The sequence below is a fragment of the Natrix helvetica genome (assembly GCF_964273705.1).
Source record: "Natrix helvetica genome assembly, chromosome: 2".
NCBI lineage: Eukaryota > Metazoa > Chordata > Lepidosauria > Squamata > Natricidae > Natrix > Natrix helvetica.
Window position 1 is genome coordinate 25,546,823 of NC_138552.1, and position 23,136 is coordinate 25,569,958.

The window sequence follows — 23,136 nt, forward strand, 5'->3', positions numbered from 1 at the left end:
TGCATAAGCACCTGTACAAGGGTGTGTTAGTCTACCTTGATGACATCCTTATCTACATGGAGGCACACGATGAAATTGTGACTTTGGTGCACTCAGTCCTCAAAAAACGCTGGACCACTGAACTTTATGCCAAATTATCTAAATGTGAATTTCATCAGGAGAAGATCGATTACCTAGGATACCGCATCTCCCACAAGGGCATCAAGATGGACCCAGCAAAAGTCCAGGCTGTCACTGATTGGCACCTCCTTGCACCCGCAAGCAATTGCAAAGTTTTTTGGGATTTGCAAATTTTTATTGTCAATTCATTCCCTCGTTCACTAGCATTGCACTGCCCATTACAATTCTCCTAAAATTAAAGGGAGAAACCAAACCTAGGCTGGGCAAGCCTTTGAACTGGACTATGGAATGTCAAGCTGCTTTTGAGAAATTAAAGCAACTCTTTGCAGCAGAACCGGTTTTGAAACACCGTGATATGGATGTGTCATTCATGGTACAAGCTGATGTCAGTGACGTGGCAGTGGGGACAGTATTACTTTAAAAAAACAACAACGCCGAGGGTAAATTGCAACTGTGCACTTACACCTTACGTAAGCTTACAGAGACAGAAAGGAGATGGGCCATATGGGAAAAGGAAGCTTTTGCTGTCAGATGGGCTTTGATGACTTGGCGACACTTCCTAGAGGGAGCGAAACACCCTTTTGAAGTATGGACTGATCATAACCCGATATCAGAACTACTACCGACCTCCGCTCCTTCCGACAGAAACTTAAGACCCACCTGTTCCAACTAGCTGGCCTAGTTGATTCATAGTCCCACTTTCAACCTCCTGGCAAACACCTTACTTTGGGGTAGTTTTTTAAGGGTGATTTTTAACTGTTATTTGAATGTTAATTTATTATTGTACAGTGCATATCTTACCTCCTCCGTCCATCTATGTATATCTATCCATGTATATCTATATTTTTGTATCTACATTGTTTTAATATGACTGTACACTGCCCCAAGTCCTGCTTAGGAAAGGGCGCGGTCTATAAATTAAAGTTTATTATTATTATAAATATTATAAGAATTTAAAAGCGTTGAAGACCCCGCATAAGCTGTCACCTGAACAAGTGCATTGGGCACAGCACTTCAACTGTTTCAATTTTACCCTCAAGTACATTCCCGGGGGGAAGAACTTTATGGCTGATGCCTTGTCCAAGCTTCCCCAGTACAACAGCTCCAGGTTGAGCGTAGTTCATCCAGTCATCCCAGCTAAAAATCTAGCTGCCCCAATGGTTACTAGGAGCCAAGATCCAGTGGACTTGGATGTGACTACAGACCTAATGAACAAACTCAGAGGGCCTTGAATCTGACGATTCTGTTTCCAAGTGTCTGAATTTTGATCAGATGATCATGGGGATACTGCAACGGTCATAAGTATGAAAAATGGTCATAAGCCACTTTTTCAGTGCTGTTCTAACTTTGAACAGTTACTAAATGAATGATTATAAGTCAAGGACTATCTGTATATTTTGTCTTTAAGCGACATTTGTTTGGAAATGTCAGTGGCAGAACTGATTCTTGAGATGTTAATTTTTTTCAAAGAAATCAAATGATGGCACTGAAATGTCACTGTTCTGTGATCCTTGTATCGTTTAAAACCCATATAATGTAGAGCATGGGTGTCAAACTCAAGGCCTGTGGGCTGGATGTGGCCTGCACGGTGCTTAAATCTAGCCCACAGGGACAGCCTCCTACAGCAGCCTGACAGCCAAAGCAGGCCACGGCAGGCCACGTGTGCTCCCCCAAGGCCCACTTTTGGCCTGGACGGCCTCCTGCAGCACTTTGCTGGCCAAAACAGGGCAAGGGTTGCTGCATGCACTCCTCCCACCACGCCATTTTGGCCAGCAGGGTGCTGCAGGAGGTGTCCATCACATCTCACCCCCTCCTGATGGCCTGCAGAGGAGAAGTACAAAGTTCTCGAAGAAATCCATTTTTAAACCCCTGATCTAGGGACATTTGTATGTTTTTTGTCACAATGTATCATGGGATGTAAATTGTGCAATGATTATTTCATTCTTTTTGCCATGAATATTTGTCTTTTAGGTGAAAGTTTGGTAATACGTATATTTGGTAATATCATAGGAAATGTCTGGACCTAAATTGAAATGAATTAAGCCATGTTGAATGAATGCATATAGTTGTCAACTTACAACCCATTCAGTTAGTGGCTCTTAAAAATTGCAATGGCACTGAGAAAAATGACTTACAACCGGTCAATGCACCTAGGAATAGCACTGCGTTTCCACAGTCACATGATCAAAATTCAAGCAATTGCAACTAGCAAACACTTTTTTAAGGCTGCCGCATCCCAGGGATCATGAGCTCCACCATTTCACCCCTTCTCAGCTGGATTTTGACAAGCAAAGTCAATGGGGGAAGCCATGTTGCTTAATGCCTGAATAATTCACTTAACAACTGCAGTGATTCGCTTAATAACCATGGCAAAAAGCAACAAAAAGTGGGTGTGACTTGCATATAATGAAAATTCTGGTTCCAGTTGTAATCAAACGTTCAGGGCTCCCTATAATTTCCACTGATTGCAGAATAGTGTCTATGAATACACTTTAATCCAAGATGAACAGGCAACATATTCATTGAAATATGAGATGTGAAAAAGACTGCCAGAAATTATATAATAGAACTTACATTTACTGGAACCGCAGCTATCAATTTGCATCCCACATTTGTGAGGAGTGTGTAGTAGTACCCATGGGGTTTAAATTATAAATTTAGAAGGTCCTATAAAATGTAATATTAAAGAATACCAAAGAGCTAGCACGTATTTCTTTTGTAGAGCCAATCTAATTTTCCAGTAATAATAATTTTTAAAAAGTTTCCTTTTAAAATAAACAAGCACAGAAAATAACTCACAAACTTTTGATGTCTTTGCTGCATAGGAAAGTCATCAGTTCTTTGTCCTTAGTTTGATGCCTGTCCGTGTGTGTTACAAAAAATAGGAAATCTGCTCACTTCAATTGCACACTTGTGCTTTAAAAAAATCATCCATTTAGATATTCTTAGTCTCCAAATTTATTTTCTTATCGTTTCAGAAATGGCCAGCAAAGATTAGGCAAGCGATAATTTTGTTTCTAACATTAGCACTAGAAATGATTGAAGCAGTAAGTTATACTTTTCAATATTTCCTCCTATTATGAGTTATGAAATTGAGATGACCTTCGAATGGTCTCTTTAAATCCTGGGGAGAATAAAACCTCTTCAGCATATAACAGCATGTGTTATATAAATCGGAATGACGGTATTATAATCAACTTAACAGAGTGGAACTCTTAATCTTAGATGCCAGATAAAGAGAACATTCATACATATTTTCTGATGAAAAAAATACTCCATTGTTAAAACTGTGATTAGACTGTTGGCACTTAGATCTAGTTGATGGAGCTCAAGGGTAGAATTTTAATTTAAAACCAAGGTAGACTCATAGGGCTGGAATGGACCTTGGAGGTCTTCTAGTCAAAGCCCTGTCCAAGGTTGGAGACCTTATCCTCGCCATCATGGAAAAATGGCTATCTGATCTTTTTCTACAAAAAAATTTCCAGTGATGGAGCACCTACAATTCTAGGAGGCAAGCTGTTCCATTCAGTAATTGTTCTCACTATCAAGAAATTCCTCCTTAGTTCCAGGTTGGCTCTCCTTTTGTTGAGCTTTCACTCATTGCTTCTTGTCCTGGCCTCAGTTGCAGGGGAGAATAAATTAAGTGCCGTCTTTCTTGTGACAGTCCTTAAAGTATTGGAAGACAGCTATATTGTCACCCATAAGCTTTGTGTTTGTTAGCCATTCATCATTTAACTTCTAGAACAGTGATGGTGAACCTTTTCAGCATCGAGTGGCCAAACTGGAACGTGCAGGCCATCTGGTCTTTGGGTTTCTGGCGTGTGCCTGCATGCTGGCCAGCTGGTCTTTGTGCATACCGGAGAACCAGAAACCTGAAGACCAGCTGGCCAGCGCACACGTGTGCCCTGGAAACCAGGAGAGTAGCTGGTGGACATCACACATGCCCACAGAGAGGGCCATAGGTTCGCCATCATGGCTCTTGACCCCTGTCATCTTTCTTGCTCTTCTCTGCACTCTTTCCAGGACCTCAAGCCTTTTTGTAAAAATTTCCATTATGGAGACTCGAATCCGATGCAGTGTTCCAAGTGTGATCTCACGAGTGCAGTATAAAGTGGTACTACCATTTCCCTTGATCTTGACATCATCTCTTTGTTGATGCAACCTTTTTTGGCAGCTGCAGCATAGTGCTGACTCATACTTAAATAATGATCCACTAGACCCCTGGTTCCTTCTCACTGGCACTACTGCTGAGCCAGATTCTGCTTAGCAGGGCCTAAATTTATTTATTTCTTGGATTTCTAGACCGCCCCCTCTCCCAAAAAGGGACTCGGGGCGGTAAAGCAGATTCTGCTTCGTAGGGCCTTCTCTGTGATGGGCCCGACCTCCCCCGATGGAATGACCTCCCCCCCGGCATCAGAACTACCACCGATCTCCGCTCCTTCCGCAAGAAACTCAAGACCCACCTGTTCCATTTAGCTGGCCTGGCCCAATCGTAGTTTCAATCTTCAGTCCTCCTGGCCGGTATTTTAAATTTTTAGGGGTAGACTTTTAAGCTGTTTTTAACTTTTACTATTATTGTACAGACTCTATATTTAATTCGTTTTAAGGGGTATCTAATATATTTTTATTGTGTAGATGGTTTTTTAGCTCTGTCTGTACACCGCCCCGAGTCCCTTCGGGGAGAGGGGGCGGTCTATAAATTCAATAAATAAATAAATAATAAATAATTCTGCACTGTGCATTTGGTTTTTCCTGTCTTAAGTGCAGGACCTTATTTTTGTTACTCCTAAACTGTATTCCTGTGGTCCTCTGGCCAGCATGATTACACATCGAGGCATATGCAATGCTGTTTACTTTCCAACCGAAGTGGTACCTATTGATCTGTTCACATTTGCATTCTTTTAAACTGCTAGGTGACAGGAGATGGAGCAAGTAATGAGACCTCACCCAGTCATGCAGCACTCGGGTCCTGAACCCAGGCTGTCAGCTTTCCAGCTGACAAGCTCAGCGTCTTTAATCACTGGGCCACCACACCTCCTAAAAAGAGATAAAACCATTTTTTTTAAAAAAAATAGTTATAATAACTCAATATATGAAAAAAAATACAGTTGATCATGCGACTGTGGGGGGTGCCTCAATGGTTGTAAGTGTGAAAAATAGTCACAACTCACTTTTTTTTCAGTGCTATTATAACTTTGAATGACCACTAAATGAAGTATTGTAAGTTAAGAACTACCTGCACTGGCCAAATAGGTAGGTTGGAAGTACTCACAGGAACCCCTTGTTAAATTGGGGTAGGGGATGAACAGGCCTCTTGTTAAAAACAGTTTGATGCAGATCCAATCACAGTGACTTTGCTACATCTGTAGAGTTTGTAACAATACCTACTTGATCATATTTACACCTTCCCCATCAGTTTACCACAGAGATTCTAATCACTGGGAAACTTAACAGCATGTTTGAGGGAACATTTTTAGACTGAATCTGCAGATTTGATGTTGTACGTGAAGATTCACACTGGTAACCATGGCCATAGAGCAAAGGTGCATGTTGTAATCTTCATTTCATTTGGCTTTTGACTTTTTCATTTCTCTCTCTCTCCATCTCTCTCTCTCTCTGTCTCTGTCTGCCTTTTTCTCTGAAGCGTGCACATTTTCATGAATGCTTCTTTTTCATTTACTTTGCTAATTCCTACTGTTTCGAAATCACCATCTTCAATATTCCAATGGATTTAAGGAGATGGAAACATTGACATTTGCTTCCAGATGTGGCTATGATCAATTAAGGTTTTCATCTTTTAGTTAGATAGGGAAGGCATAGAGCTCTCACTGCACCTAAGCCAGATGCAGCATTCCACGATTCAGTCCTCCAAAGCCCAGATTTTCCCACCTTCCTTACAGTCTCCTATCCAAGTTAGGATTTTTAGTCTGGAGGCTGCCTTCTAAATCAACATATGTTGCCTACAACTCAACAGCTCAGAAGCACTGGCAGTACACTAACTTACACCCCAGCCTATGTTGAATGCTTATAGAGGGTTAAACCACATAGGAACAAACTTTATAAGCTGTGGTCACTTTTTCTAAAAAAAAGGGGGGGCATATGGGTCTCGTTTGAGTTGGAGGGGAATTTCAATACATGAAAGTTTGGGATATTTTAACTCTTTTGCTTTCCATCAATTTTCAATTATCTGCAGGCAAAATTCTATGCTACGATTTGAAAGGAAACTGATAGCTGCAAAATCATCCACATTACCATCATGATTATCAGCATTTCACAACATTACTTGGATAATTCCTGGATTCCTGGCTGGGACTCGAATTTCCAAAGAAGCCAGTCAGAGATATGATTCATTTGGTTTCTTCTTGCCCTGTATTACTCCTTGAAGAATAAAAACTGATCACAATCATGTAATCAAATAAAAATTAAAGGAACAGCAGCAACAATTGGAGGACATGATAATATGAGTTGTTTAACCCTGCTTCAACATCAACATTTGTGTGTTCTGCCCTATCTGTGGTGTTACAAGGGACGTTCTTAATGAGAGCTGTATGAAATCAAATGCAGAATAAGAGAATAACAGAGTTGGAATGCAACTGTACTTCCATTCTTCATATGTTTTATCCTTCCTCCAGCCCCCTAAATCATCTTTGTTGCTCTTCTCTGGACTCTTTCTTAACGTCTTTTTTATATCGTGGCTTCCAAAACTGTATGCAATGTTCCAAATGTGGTCTTAACCAAAGCATTAAAAAGTGGTACTAATCCTTCATGTGATCTTGATTCTATCCCTCTATTAATGCAGCCTAGGACTGTTATGGTTTTTTTTTTCTTTTGGCAAGTCACAGGGTTTTTGTTTTTTGTTTTGCAATTACAGTTATTCTTGGAACAGAAATCCTAAACAAGCAAAGTTCCTGCACAGTCAAGATTTCCGATTCTAGGGAGGCCTGGAAATGAGCCCCCATAGCAATTCCTCTTCATCTTTTCTTAGTCTGAAGTGGGATCTGCAATATATGGTCATAAAGTCTATATGATGGTTCAGTCAAAGTTCCTTCCTTTTTATGTGCTTCCTAGAGTTTACAGAAGATCTGCAATAGAGCTGAGCCATGTCAATATGACTATCCATATCTTGCCCTCACTTTTTTGCTTTGTGACCCAAAAAGACAGAGCCTTTTTCTTCAATACCATTGTTCTGACCCAAGTCATGCTGGCAAGGCAGAGGTCAATGAGGGTATGTTTGTTGCTCACTTATCACAGTAACAAATGACCCATCAATAGTACCGGTGAAGCTCTGCCCCAGCCCTCAGTTTTCCCTCGGTCAGGATTCACAAACTAAATCCTACCCGACCCATGAGGCAAGAGGGAAGTAACAATACCCACAAATAAGGGGTGAAATCCCGCAGGTTCTGATAGGTTCTGGAGAACTGGTAGCAGAAATTTTGAGTACTTTGGAGAACCAGTAGCAGAAATTTTGAGTAGTTTGGACAACCGGAAAATTCCATCTCTGGCTGGCCTCAGAGTGGGGTGCGAATGGAAATTTTGCAGTATCCTTCCCCTGCTACACCCACCAAGCCATGCCCACAGAACCGGTAGTAAAAAAAATGAATTTCACCACTGCCACAAATCCAGAGTTCCAACAACGAAAGTACAGTCCAAGAGTATGAACTTGGAGAGCCAAGTCTAAACTCCATAAGAGTCTTTGGTTCAGAGTCCAAAAACACCATCCAAAGTTCAAGACAGAGGATCCAGGAAAGCCAGGAAGATGCATATCAAAACAAGCAGGTGTTCCCAACAAACTTCTTTCCCCAGCATCTAGTTAAATCTGCCTTCCCCAGCTGCTCCTTGGGATGAGGGCTGGGCTGCTTTCTCGCGAGCATTCTCACAGAACTCCTCTGTGCCTCTCTTTGCTCTGCTCTCCTTGCTTGCGGATCGGGGGGGGGGAGGGAGATGATCCTCATCAAAGTGGTGTGGTGCCTATCATCTCTGCTGGTTCTCTGCAGCTGCTCCATTCCTGCAGGCCACTCTCCATCTGGTCAACCCCACTCCGCTGCCAGACAGCTCTGGGACTGCCTTGTCCTCAGACCCTGGACTCTCCCCTCATTTGGAAATGACCATGTCCTCCCCATTGGATGGTCCTGGTTCCAACTTCTCCTGCTCCAAACCAGGATTCAACAAAGCCATGACTTTTATTCACTTTCTACAGACATGGATGATATTTTATTTCTGGAACAATGAATGAGCATCTAAATGTCAAAGAAACTGGAAGTAGGCAGCGCCCTTCATTTTGGATTTATTAGTGTCAGCCATGCTATGATTTCAAATATTGAAATCACTGCCCCTGAAAGAGAAGAGAAAACTATGGAATATATTATCATCTAAATTTTTCTCAGAGCTAATTCAATAAAAAAACAATGACATAAACAAAGTCACAATTTTGCCTTCATTTCAACTTGTTCAACTTGTTTCCTGATATTCTCATTTTCCATTTGCAGGAAACACAGGGGCAGAAAGCATTAAGAAATTGGAAAAATGATCTTGGCTTCAGGACTCTTCAATGTTTTATATTGATCACTTGGCCAATGAGATGGAGGGAATGGTTATCAAATGTAAACCACTCTTACCTCGATTGTAAAAAAATATATCAATTTTTGTAACAAAATTGTCAAAGACTGGAATATGTTACCCGATTCAGTTGTATCAGCCATTAAATCTCACCATTTTAATTGTAACTTAACTTCTGTGGACCTCACTCCATATTTAAGAGGTCCCTAAGGGGGCATGCATAACTGTTCTAATGTGCTTATTGTCCCTATTACATTTTAATTTTTTTTTTTTTGCTTGTTGGAATTTGTAATTTTTGTTTGGCCTGTTAAAAAAAAATCAGATATACAGCCTTGGGAGGCACTGCTGATAGCAGCAGAAAGAAACAAAATCCAAAATGAAAAGGGAAAAATGCGGATTTCTTCATTGAAGAAAAGAAAAAAAAATGTTTTGTGTAGGATAGGATTAGATGGAGTTGTTTTAGAAATTACCATGTTTCCCTGAAAATAAGACTCTGTCTTATTATTATTTTTTGCTACTGAAAAAGGAACCAGGTCTTATTTTTGGTGGATGTTGTCCATTGACTCATCTCACTTGCACACATCACCCCCGGCTTCCTTTTCCTGTCAGAGGCCTTTAGGAACTTCTTCTGTGGCCAGCAAGGCTGGCAAGACTTTCCTGAAGATCTCTGCAGCTGATAACAGAGCTCCGGATCAAGAGAAAGAAAGACAGAGAGACAGAGAAGAGAGAGAGAGAGAGACAGAGAGAGAGAGACAGAGAGAGAGACAGAGAGAAATGGAAAAGTCAAAAGCTTAATGAGAGACCACATTGGTAAAATTATAGTTTTTTTTTAAGAATGGAAAACAACAGTTCTACTCTGTGCTGATAATGCTAAGCAGTATGTTCTTGGCCATATTAAGAGAACTCAGAATAAGAATTGTTACAAACAAGAGCACTACGAATTATTATAAAGGCACTGAAAACTAAGACCTACAAGGAGAGAAGGAACTAGGTATATCTAGCCCTGAAACATGGTGAATGATGGGAGGGCACAACTGTATTTTTCAAGTTGCTTAACAGATATCATAGAAAAAGATGCCAAGAGCTGATCTTTAGTACCGCAGACTGCAAGACATGGAATAATAACCTAAAATTATAGTAAAACAGATTTTAAGTATAATCTTTATTGTCCTTGTACTTAAATACAACGAAATTGGTTAATGTGCTTGAAATCTGGTTGAATGTTTAGAAATGCATCCTAAGAGTAAGAACAGTTTGATAGTACTCAGGAGTCTTGGGAGGTTTTGGGTTTTTGATTGCTAGAAACGTTCAAATGAAGCTGGACTATCACCTGTGAATATGGCCTTCCAACTTGTTATTTTTTTACTGAGCCATTCCTTCATGTCTAAACCCTTGCTTTGTTTCCTGGTTACCTAATTCCAGCTGATCATAATTTTTGATATGCACGCACCCTGGTTTTCCTTATAAAATTAAAAAAGTTCTAAAAACCTACATATGAACATGAAAAATTGAACCTGATGGGGCCATTCCTTCAGTTTCTGTTTGTCTCTAGATTCATGTCCTGTAGAGTGAATTGAGACCAACAAGCACACCATATTTTTCAGAGTATAAGATGCACCTTTTCCCCTCAAAATAGAGGGTGAAAATCTGGGTGCGTCTTATACTCCAGTGCATCTTATACTCCAAAAAATACGGTATATATCTCACATTCCTGCTCATGCTAAGACCTACTTGCCTGTCCATTGTGTCTATCATGAGTTGCTTTTTGGTCAGTGGTATTGAGGAAGAAGGTGAAAAAAATATCAATCTCTTCTGTTTTTCCTTCTCTGGTTTCCCTTTATAGTGATTATGGTTTCACTTGCACAATTTCTAGAATAACATAATCTTTCATGGTGCTAACTAATTTAGTAGTAGCCATTGATTAAAAAAAATAGTGGCTACTGGCAGTGGCAGAAACACATCAAATAGATGCACAGAAAGAAAAAAATAACAAATATTAATAACAAAATTATTTAATGTGTCCCATTAAGATGCCAAGCTGGACACTAATGGCCCAAATATTAGGACACGAGCTGAGCAAACTTTAATCTAATTGAAATTTTCCCATATGCTTTTGAATCAGTGTTGACTTCTGGAGACTTCCTGCAGTTTTCTACCTGCAAGTTTCTGCAGTTTTCTTGGCAAGATTTCAGAAGTGATTTGCCCATTGACTGCGTCTTAGGGCTGAGAGAAAGTGACTGGGCCAAGGTCACTCAGCTGACTTTATATATAAACCAGGACTAGAAGTCCTGGTTTCTAGCCTGTTATCTTAAATCATTACACCATACCAGTTCTTAATTTCAGCAGAAGCAAGGCTCAAAAGTAAGGAGAGGGAGGGAAGGAAGGAAGGAGAATTAGGAAATCATGAGTTGTTAATCCAAATGAGTTTGTATGTACCATAAAGGTTAATTGCTGCCATGCCTTATTGCCCTACCTTTTGGAGGATGGGGATTCTGACAGATCCCAAAAGCAGAGTCCTTCACCTACCTGAAGACCTGTGGACAGATCTTCCAACCCCACTGTTGCAGATGTTTCATTCCAGCAGCAGATGTCATGTATTAGCAACACCGATTTGTACCCAATCCTAACACACCCTGGGCAAACCATGCTCCTAAAGAGCATGAAAGAGAATTTTAAAAAATCATGGGGAAAAAAAACAGCAGCCAGTGGCTACAACTCACATTATTTTTGGCAATATGTTTCCTGACATGTGCAAATGATATAATAGTGCACGCAAGGCATTCATGTTTCCTCAGATACTTTCCAAGGGTCCATGATAATTTGCCATGGCCAACTTACTGCAGGACAACTCACTGTGGGTCAAAAGTTACACTAGCATCAAAGAAAGGGTGGAATAGAATAATTTAAGAAAGGATGAAAAAGGAGGGACAGAATAAAATTTTAATAGCAAAAAAAATATTTTGTTTAAAAAAAAATATTTTAAATAATTAAATGGAATTGTTAAATTGTCCTGCAGCGAGTTGTTCCATGGTGAGTTGACCCCAGTGAGTTGACTGTGGCAAGTTGTTCTATTTCGACTTTCCAAAGCATCAAATACTTTTCCACAGAGGGCAAGACAAGAAACAATGGATGGAAATTTATTATTATTTATTTATTTAATTAGATTTCTAGACCGCCCCCTCTCCCCGAAGGGACTCGGGGCGGTGTACAGGTATAAATTTAAAAAACCATACAAACAATAGTATACATAGCTAAAATTAGATTAATTAGCCCCTGTACGAATTTTTAAAAATTAAAAACTTAGACCAAAAAACCAAACTATAAAATTTTAAAACCAAAACTGAGGTGGGAAGGCTGGAATTAGGCCAGGCCGGCTAGATGAAACAGGTGGGTTTTGAGTTTCTGACGGAAGGAGCGGAGGTCCGTAGTCATCCTAATGTCAGGGGGAAGGTCATTCCAGAGGGTTGGGCCCATCACAGAGAAGGCCCTTCCCCTAGGCGTCGCCCGCTGGCACAGCCTAGTGGATGGCACCCGGAGGAGTCCCTCTCTGTGTGAGTGAATCGGCCGAAGGGATGTATGGGGCAGGATACGATCCCGCAAATAACTGGGTCCTGTGCCATGGAGCGCCTTGAAGATGATGGTCAACACCTTGAAATAACTAACCAAGGAGAAAAGCAACCTGGAATTAAGGAGAAATTTCCCAACAGTGAGAATAATTAACCAGTGGAATGCCTGGCCTTTAGAAATTCTGGATGATTCATCACTGGAGGTTTTTAAGAAAGGCTGGACAGTGACTTGTCTGAAACGGTATAAGGCAGGGAGGCCGAAACTTTTTTCTCATGGCGTGCCAAAATTGCATGTGCGCGCCCACTCAATCCTCCCCACCCACCTGCGCATGAGCACGTGACCCCCTCCCCTCGCATGCACGGTGACCCTCCTGCATGCACGCATGACCCCTCCCCAGCCCCTCGGAGCCCTCCAGAAACCAGAAAATGATCATTTCTGAACTTCCGGTTGGGGCGTTGGAGCCGTTTATTGCCCTCCAGAGGCTTTCCTGAAGGGACAGGGCAAAAACAGCCTCCCCTGGCCCTCTGGAAGGGTGAAAAATCAGATGGCATGCCACCAAATATGGCTCCACGTACCACCTGTCGTACATGTGCTATAGGTTTACCATCACAGGTTTAGGGCCCCCCTGCTTGAGCAGGAGATTGGAATATAAGACCTCCCAGACACCTTCCAGCTCTGTTCTGAACTGATTAAAAAAACAACCACCACAACCCTGTGAGTTAGGCCAGGGGCAAAAGGAATAGCCAGCCAAAAACACAGGATATAGAAAATGTTCCAGGAGGGAGGGAGGGAAATCTTATAGCTTAACTAAAATAGCTTTTTAAAGAAACTTGCTTATTTTACAGTGAGTATGGAAATTAGCAGCTTTGTGCAGTAAAACTAAACAAAACACCCCGTTCTAATGTTTTCCTGCACTTTGGGCAAAAGCCAGCATTTTCAGGAGGAAGAAAACTTGGCAATTAGCCTAAACACCAGGGAGAGAGGCTGATATTGTGTCTCCTGGATTTATATTTTTAAATGCTACCTTATTAATTTCTACATAATTGTTGCAGCAACCATCGAGAAAATACCAATCAGTAAATGAACTAATAATTATCATGCTCAGGACAGAAAGAGAACTAATTGACTTAGCAGTATATTTCATGGGTATGTTGCTATAATTAATTAACTCTCTCTTTTTTCTTTGTAATGAGTGACTTGACAATGCAGAAGTCAAGTGCCTTAAGCAAAGGAAAAGAAAGGAAAGCCACATGAAGGGGAAATTTTATTTACATATCAAATGCTCTTTGTGAAATTCATGTTTTATAAGGAACATTAAGTTGCCAAAAGAAAAAGTTCAAAAAAGAAAGAAAAAGAAGGAACAACCGAGCACCAAAGGACAAATTAAAGAGTGAAGTGACTCATCCCTACATTGTGTTTTTTTTAATCTGTAGTGTTTTAGTTTTGCAAAGTATTTTTTTCCTGTAATTTAGGACACAGCTTTTAAAGGCTTTAAAGAATCTACTATATGCATGATTTAAAACTAAGCAGGAGAATCCACTATATACATGAAATTCGAAAATTATTCCAGCAGCCAATTCTTCCATCTGCGTGGATCATGTGTATGAAGTTGTTTGATACAAAACAAATAAATCAGAGGTGGGTTTCTGATGGTCCACCCTGGATCAGGCGAACCTGTAGTGGTGAACCAGTAGAGGCTTTGCGCACCCGCCTGGATGCTTCTGCGCATGCACAGAAGCATCACACAGTGCAGGATTGTGCGCATGTGCATGAATGAACCAGTAGTAAAATAAATTGAAAGCCACCACTGAAATAAATGCTGTAAATAGTATGACTAGATGGCTGCCTATGGTTCTCCAATATCCTTTCTTTCATCTCCATAACCATCAGAGTAGATGGGCTTCTTCCTTTTTTTTGTATTCTCTGAGTTGGAGCACGTGAGGTTAAGAAGCAAAATAGATACCTTACAAGACTTAAGAATCCACTTTATTTCTTAACACACATACAAACTCCCTGATCTGTTTCCCCAAATGGATTTTATTTTCTCCCATGTTAACCATGCATGCTTTGTGCAAAGTTGGACTGATCCTTGGCAGAAGTTGCACGTGTGTGTGGTCTATAATGCAAGATGTTTGAATACTTTCTGGATCTATTGATCCTTTGTTTATGACATCCATACAGGCTACAGCTGAGTCCAGGCACTGGTAGATTGATCTGGAAAAGAACCCCAATTGATTTTAAACGAGGTTATCTCGTTTAACCCCAAATGAATCTTAATTTCAACTGGGAAATCTTAATCTTCAATGGCAATAATTGAAAATCAATAAAGAGATGTCATTGTTTTCTGTTTGACATAATTAAATATATTTGCGAGCATGATAGACATAAATAGGATTTATGGATGAAGATATTTTTTTAAAATTAGAGGCCTTTTCTATTTATTTAAGAATACCATTTAAAAAATATATGGTAGAAGTGGACAAACTATGGGATCCTTGGTATTCTCTGAGCTTGGTTGCTTTCTTGCAAATGTTTTATCACTGAGCTAGGTAACATCCTCAGTACTAGTGGTCTAGCATTGATGATGTTACCTAGTTTGGTAATGAAAGGTGTGCAAGAAAACACCCAAGCTCAGAGAGCACCAAAAATCCCACATTTCAACCATGAGCTACAAATATTCTCTTTATTGGACAAACCATGCAAGCAAAATTAATCTTTCCATAGAATAGATCAGTGGAGAAGATGCAGCCATATCAATAGAGTAATAGCCATAGGCAAAAATAGTATTTAAATGGTACAGGTAGTTTAATTTGTTAGGTTCCTCTTGAAGAATTAGGCCGTGTTTGAGACTGTAAAATGTCTTGGGACAACAGCATCAAAAAGGCAAAATTTAATGAAACACCTGCAAGAAAACCATCAAGCTTGAGACTACTAAGAACCCCACAGGGACAATTTAATATTCTAAAAAATAAAACGTGTCCTTAGGATTAATTGGTTTTATGCTAAGGCCAAAATGTATTGGCTTGTGGCATCAAAGAGGTGCTAAAACTGTTCCTCCTGAATCATTCTAAAAATGCAAATCTTTGCATTGGCAAAAGGTGTCACCATCAATCCCTGTGGCTTTGGGGTACCCTGTACCTTGGGACCCAGTACTGAAATAACTAATCTATTCCAAAGCCAGTTGAGATTGGAATGCAGCAGATGCAAAGACAGCATTCACAATAAATACTTATCCTGCTTCTGGCTGTATATCTTCCAAAACAATCTGTTCTATAGTTTACTTTTAGTGTCAGGCCACTTTTTATAATGTTCTGCTATAGTTGGTTTCTGGCAAAATTACACCCATTGGCTGTATTCCTGGTCTTTGCTACTACTGCAACTTCCATTATATTTTGATTCTTTAACACCTAACTTTTTAAGCCACTCTTCTAAAGACTGATTTCCAGATCTCACTAGCTTTGATTGCTGATTCATTTATGTACACTATATTGCCAAAAGTATTCGCTCACCCATCCAAATAATCTGAATCAGGTGTTCAAATCACTTCCATGGGCACAGGTGTATAAAATCAAGTACCTAGGCACGCAGACTGTTTTTACAAACATTTGTGAAAGAATGGGTCGCTCTCAGGAGCTCAGTGAATTCCAGCGTGGAACTGTGATAGGATGCCATCTGTGCAACAAATCCAGTTGTGGAATTTCCTCACTCCTAAATATTCCACAGTCAACTGTCAGCTGTATTATAAGAACGTGGAAGTGTTTGGGAACAAGAGCAACTCAGCCACGAAGTGGTAGGCTACGTTAACTCAGTGTGTGACCTCACAAATGTGCTTCTGTAAGAATGGTCAAAAATCCCCAAAAATACACTCCTGAACCTTGTGGACAGCCTTTCCAGAATAGTTGAAGCTGTTATAGCTGCAAAGGGTGGACCGACGTCATATTGAACTCTATCGATTAGGAATGGGATGTCACTTACAGTAAGTTCATATGCGAGTAAAGGCAGGTGAGCGAATACTTTTGGCAATATAGTGTATATTCATCCCAGAGTCTGAAAGACTAAAGTGGTCCCTATAGTGGAGGAATTTTTAGTGTTTAGTAATCATTTTTTGCTGTGTGGTTGGTTCTAAATTTGACTTGGTCAACATGATATGAAGCATTCCAATGAATACATATAAGCAGAAAAAAGTGTTCAGACTTGGAACATTTTGAAAATCAAAAGGAGAAATTCAAGCTTTTCCTGCTGTTCCTGAATTTCCATACTAGTGTGGGTTTTGTATAAAAATTCATTAAAAAGAGTTATGTTGTTTTCTTACTTATTATCCTATTTATATTATATCATATTTTCAATGGACTCCTGGTGGTTCACATCACATTTTATTATGTGTAATGGTAATTATTCTGAAATAACTATTGAGTCAAAGTATTTTTGATATAATTTAACCCACATCGAGATCTTGATTAAAGTGTTAGATTTACAGCTAAAATATTGACATTAAATAACACACAGTATGTCAGTGCCAAAGAAAGTTTGGCAGTTTGGCAGTTTAAATCCCTAGCGCTGCGTAATGGAGTGAGCTCCCATTACTTGTCCCAGCTTCTGCCAAACTAGCAGTTTGAAAGCATGTAAAAATTCAACTAGAAAAATAGGGAGCACCTTTGGTGGGAAGGCAATAGTGTTCTGTGCAACTTCGGTGTTTAGTCATGCCACCACATGGCCACAGAAATGTCTTTGGACAGCCCTGGCTCTTCGGCTTTGACACGGAGATGAGCACTACCCCCTAGAGTCGGGAATAACTAGCACCAGGGGTGGGTTCCTGCCAGTTCTAACCTCTTCTATAGAAGAAGTTCCACAAATCTATAGTGCCGTTTATAACTGGTTCCAGCTCACTACCCCGCCCATCCGCCCATCATCAAGATGAAGAGCAAGAGGAGGAATTCTGGGAGTTGAAGTCCACAAGTCTTAAAGCTGTCAAGTTCGAACACCCCTAGGATTTTTTTCTAAAGGGTTAGGGGTGCAAGGGTTTTGTAACTTGCACACTTCAAATGCCAGAGTTCCTGAGCCAACATGACTGGAGGAGGAATTCTGGGAGTTGAAGTCCACAAGTCTTAAAGCTGTCAAGTTTGAACACCCCTGGGTTTTTTTCCTAAAGGGTTAGGGGTGCAAGGGTCTTGTAACTTGACAGCTTTAAGACTTGCATGCTTCAAATGCCAGAGTTTCTGAGCCAACATTTTGGTTGCTAAGCAAGAGCGTTGTTAAGTGAGTTTCATCACATTTTGCAAGTTGCCCATGCCCACCCAGTCACATGGCTGGCAAGCCACTCCCACCCAGTCACATGACCGGCAAGCCACTCCCACAAAGCAGGCCACACCTACAGAAGAGGGTCTAAAAATTTTTGAAACCCACCACTGACTAACATATACGCGTGAGGGAAACCTTTACCTTTTATATCAGTGCTAGGAAACACATCTAAGGCTTAATTTCCAAGAGCTGGGATGCCACAATGGTTAGAATGCAGTACTGTAGGCTGATTCTGCCCACTGCCATCAGTTCAATCCTGATTGGCTCAAGGTTGACTCAGCCTTCCTTCCTTCTGAGGACAGTAAAATGAAGACCCAGATTGTTGGGGAGCAAAAATGCTGACATTGTAAACCGCTCAGAGAGTGCATATACCATTATGGGACAATTTATAACTCTAAGTGCAATTGCTATTAATAGATTTTGGTGAAAAATAAGATATCTGCTAACTTTATGATATTATGAATAGTCTCATATTGAGCATGCTGATCCTTTTGAGGTTAAAAGTGAGATAAGGTATGCAAATGTCAAAAAGTGAGGTGAACACAACTTCACAATTCCTCTTCTAGTGATGGCATACTCCAGTTATGTGTCTTGACGAAGAGAGCAGTTACATAATTGAGCAGGTATTCCAAGGATGTTCTCTGTAAAAGCAATGTAGCTATCTGGCTGCTTTGCTAGCAGGCAAGATTAGACTTGTGATATCAAATTGGGAATATTTCCTAAACACAAAGTTAAATAATGAAAAAATATAAATAAGAGATTTACATGAATGCCTAAAATGATGTGATGGATTGAGAACATTCAATATATAAAATTTTCTATTTCTATTTATTGGCCCAGAGTCTATCTTATGGAAGAGAGACAATTTTTAGATTCTATAAGGAAGCTCATCATGTGTGTCTCTCTGAGCCTGCTCAGATTTTGAACCAGCATCCATGTAGGAAAGGGATTGATGAAGAAAGAAGCACTTGATGGATCTCTAGCCTCGCTCCCAATTGAAAAAGGTGAGCTGGCTGAGGGATCATCATGTGACTGGCCATTGTGTTCTGACCTAGGCTTCCCCAAAAAGCACAAAGCAGATTCCTGGTCCTGACAAAACCCCTTTTAATAAATGAATGTGAATTTCTCTCATTCACATTCAGCAAAGGGCCTGGTAAACAGTTTTTTAAAGGTGAATTGACCACAGACTTTATCTAGCTTGGAAAGCTGCCACCTAAATATTTTCCAAACACAGTGCTGTGCAAGGAAAGACTTGGCACAGAGTCTCTGAGATTCACGGACAGATCTTCACACTCCTGAAATGAACTAATGAACTAACGAACAAACAAATTGTTTCCTACAAAGGCCCACTCCCCCTTCCCTCCTCTTTTATTTCCTATGGGAGGGGACATTCACTGTCCACCTGTGGCTTTCCTCCCAAGTCGACCCTGATTTCTTAGTTGTTCATTTCTTCTGGCAGCTCTGCGCATGCGCACACTGGGAACAGGCTCCAGCTGTTCCTCTGCCTCACTGCTGTCTAGCTCCAAAGGCAGCTGAAAACTTCCAGACGTCCTTGGACCCATCTCTGCCTCCGACGCAGAGCCCTTGTCCGAGCCTTCACCAGCCTCCAGGACTGGCCCATGTTCCTTCCCAAACTCCTCACTGTCCGACTCTGCTGTCAGTTCTGCTTGCCGCTGGCGGGCCACAACACATCATTAGGTATAAGGGATCAAGGGCCTCAGAGGCCTCCATTTTCTGATTTTCTCAGTGGTTTCTTCTTATAGAGCAGGGCTGTCAAACTCCCAGCTTGCGTCCTGCCCTGTCCATGTCCATGCCTGGTTTAGTGAAGGGGGAGAAAGTCCCAATATGTCACATGACGCCACCATGATGATGTGACTTTGACACTCCTGCTATAGAGCAGTAATTGTGATTGCTCCCTTTTGGAATTGCAGAGGCCAAAAAAATATGTAAAGATGTTATAGTGACAAAATGCAATAATACAGTCAATAATGCATGTTGCCTTTAATTGACTGCCATTTCTATAAACTAAAAGCCTTACCTGATCTTGGAGATCACTGTCATTCATTTTGTACAACACAATTTCATGGACATAATAACATCCAGACATATCGAAGAATTACTGGGGGTGGGAAAAAATCTTTTGACAGTTCTGAGTCACATAAAAGATTACCTTGGCTGAATAAACAGGATTCCTAAGCTTTGCTACCCACTACTTCTGCCTTTTATTTTTCTGGCTCTCAGTAAGAGCCAGTAACTATTGTTTGAAAGTTTTGCATTGTTCTGGGCTTCCAAATAACTGCAGTGAATTTGTACGTTCATTCATGTTACTAATCTGAGCCTGCTCAAACAAGTTACATTTTGCATCCTAATTTTAAAAGTGACATTAATGGAGTTTCCTGCAACTCCTTAATACCAATTATTTCTGTCTGAATTAACTTAGAATTCTAACTGACACAAGAAATAAAATGTGGTGGTTTGTTTCATGCTGATAATTATATTGTTCTGCTATTTGTGTTACAGTGTCACTTGACTGTTCAGTACTGGTTAGGACAGGTTTTGCAAATCAAAGCATTAACACTGCTTATTAAACTGACACTAACCAGCCATGAAAAAAATAGTTGAGGGTTTAACTGAATCAGTACTTCCAGTTTGCAATCCAGAAGGATAAAAAGAACATATTTGTGAACTTTGATGGAAAAAAACAGAGTAAGAACCCTCTGAAACAAACAGCTGTTTTGTCATGAAGTCTGCTGTAACAAAGCAGGGTTGGAGTAAGTCATCTGCTGTTATAGTTACAAGGATGCAACGCATACCTCTATCCTACAAATCTCTAGAAATTGTTAAAAAATAACAGCCATCCAGACAATATCCTTCTAGGCCAACAGGTGAATCCAAAACATTTCAGCCAGAAACTGAATGCTGTTTCCTCCCTGATAAACATGATTTTTCCTCTATGAGAAAGAAAGCAAATTGAAAGTATTTGTCTGCTCACCATTAGTGACAGGTCTATGGCTGTAATAATTTTGGCCCCCTTTTTAGTTCTTCAGATGACTCTATGGACACAACTGGGGCAGAATGTAGCCATATCTGGGACATCACTCATTACTGCAAATTAAAATACCTCAGAGGCAAAAAAATTCAAGCTCATAGCAGGCATGATAGGAGAGAGGCTTAATTCATTCTATCAGTGGACTACAAGCAGGGTGGTTTGGATTGGTTTGGGCGAACTGGGAGCTCCGATGATCAGTTGAGAATGAACAATAGCTCTGATGATCAGGTTGACCTGCCCTTGCACTTTACTTACGTATGTCCTCTCAGCTGATTAGTGTGGCAGAGCAGGTCAGCTGTGTTATTCCCCAAGAAGTAACGTGGAAGGCATGTTTTGGTAAAACTATGCACACAGTGAAACACACAATCACTGAACCAGTTGTTGTGGTAGGTGTCTTGGGTGTAATTTCAAAACATCTGGACCTTCATTTGAACCATAGGCATTAACAAAATCTGAACTAGTCAATTGCAAAAGGCAGCTTTACTTGGAATCATACATCCTGTGATAAAACTCTTAGCATAATCAAATAACAACATCTGTCTATCACAGTCCTTGGGAAGGACTCAATAGGTGGACAAAAATGTCAAATCCAGTCTAAACATCTGACTGACTATGTGACTAATAATGATAATAAAAAATTAAGCTCTTATACCATACAACTTTCAACAACAATAGAATAGAATAGAATAGAATTCTTTATTGATCAAGTGTGATTGGACACACAGGAATTTGTCTCTGATGCATAAACTCTCAGTGTACATACAAGATCATGATCAAAATCATAAGCTACATTCATCTGAAATCATAAGATACAACACTTAGTGATAGTCATAGGATAAGCAATATGCAATATAACTCATACTAGGCTACTAAATAAAACAATATAAATTGTAAGATACAAGCATCAGTGTTATAGTCATAGGATAAGGAAATAGATAATAGGAAAGATGAGAAGAAGAATAGTAATGCAGCCCTACTAGGTAGTTTGATAGTGTTGTCAGAATTGGTTGTTTAGCAGAGTGATGTCATTTGAAGGTCTCTACTGTTGATATTAAAGGCACATGGTGGCTCAGTGGCTAAGATGCGGAGCTTGTCGATTAGAAAGGTCGGCAGTTCGAATCCCTAGCAGCATGTAATGGAGTGAGCAAGTAGAAAAATAGGAACCACCTTTGGTCGGAAGGTAACAATGTTCTATGTGCCTTCGGCATTTAGTCATGCTGGCCACATGACCACGGAGACATCCTTGGACAGTGCTGGCTCTTCAGCTTTGAAATAGAAATGGGCACCACCCCCTAGAGTCGGAAATGACTAGTACATATGTGCCAGTGGAACCTTTACCTTTACCTTACTGTTGATAGTGTGTTGCCTAGTATTCTAAGAGTGGTAGAATCGGAGGGTGTCTCCTATTCTACCACCTCAACAATATGCTACCCAATTTTCCACAACTCTGGGTAGATGGCTCACAGCAATTAAAAAAACTACAATAACATCAATAAAAGAAAACAGAATAAGAGTTGACCAGCATGAGGAACCCAACCATATCCTAGGGTTTTTTCCTCTTCCCGTGATTGTTTAAGCCTTAATCCAATATGAAATCTTTGGAAAGATGAGACAAAATGCCTGGCGGCAATGATGAACATGAGCAAAATGAGATAGGACAGTATCTACTTTGGGCAGTGCAGCCTTAAGGGGTCTGGTAAGCTGAGATGCCAACATTCGACAGAGAGCAATCCTTCTGTTTAGCTGCCTTTCCTAGCTCTCTAAGGGAAATCCAGTGCAGTAAACTGCTGAAAAATTACTGACAAGAGCCAGACTACTAAGTAAGCATCACTGGGCAGACACAGAAACCTGATCTGTATCATTTTAGGCTTGTTAGACATTTTGTACTTTCTCTGACTCAAAAGGAAAATAAAATAAATAAAAAATAAATAAATAAAAATAAAAAAACACAGTCTTTGGAGCCATACCCAGCCACAAGCTATTTTAGCAACAAGCAAAAATAGAATTTTAGATGGCCAGTAGACATCTGAAGCTGGAGGGAAAAAGCCAGGAAAAAAATTGGAAACTCAAGACGATACTTGAAAAAAATATATTAATAAATTCTCTTTTTAAAGCAAGAAGTATGTGGTGACCACACATATTTATTTTAAAAATGAGAGCTTGATCTGATATAATTTATCATATTTTTATTTATTTATTTAAAACATTTATAGAGCCACCCATCTTAAACCAAATGGGTGGCTCCCAATTAAGAATTAATACAACAAAAACTACATTAAAACTGTTGTGTATTGAACTGCCCTGCCATAGACTTGCCTTGCTGCCTCCTGATTGGCTAAGACGCAGCAGCCTGCCGGCGGGAGAATCCAGCTACCTGATTGGTCAATCACCTGACAGCTCGACTATAAAAGAGCTGTCAGCTGTCTTTTGCTCGCTGTTTGCCGGTCTGAGATTTGCCGTACTTATGAGTTGTTTGTCACTGTTAATAAAGGTTGTGTTAGCTTCAACCTGCCTTGCCTCAGTCCCTGTCTGCCTCGTTCTCCCTA

At 40.2% G+C, this 23,136-nt stretch overlaps 1 protein-coding gene across 3 annotated transcripts in view; it reads left to right on the forward strand.

Moving 5' to 3' along the window:
• Positions 1-23,136, forward strand: part of ISL1 (ISL LIM homeobox 1) — a 103,899-nt gene that overhangs the window by 75,339 nt on the left and 5,424 nt on the right. Inside the window, exon 7 of one of the 3 annotated variants that reach the window (XR_014174634.1) lies at positions 8,607-8,675. The exons of 1 other annotated variant lie outside the window; for it this stretch is intronic. The gene's annotated coding sequence lies outside the window, so the exon portion shown is untranslated. Of the gene's footprint in view, positions 1-6,313; positions 6,855-8,606; positions 8,676-23,136 lie in introns of those variants that run through there. One more of the 3 variants, XR_014174635.1, reaches the window with a different exon arrangement.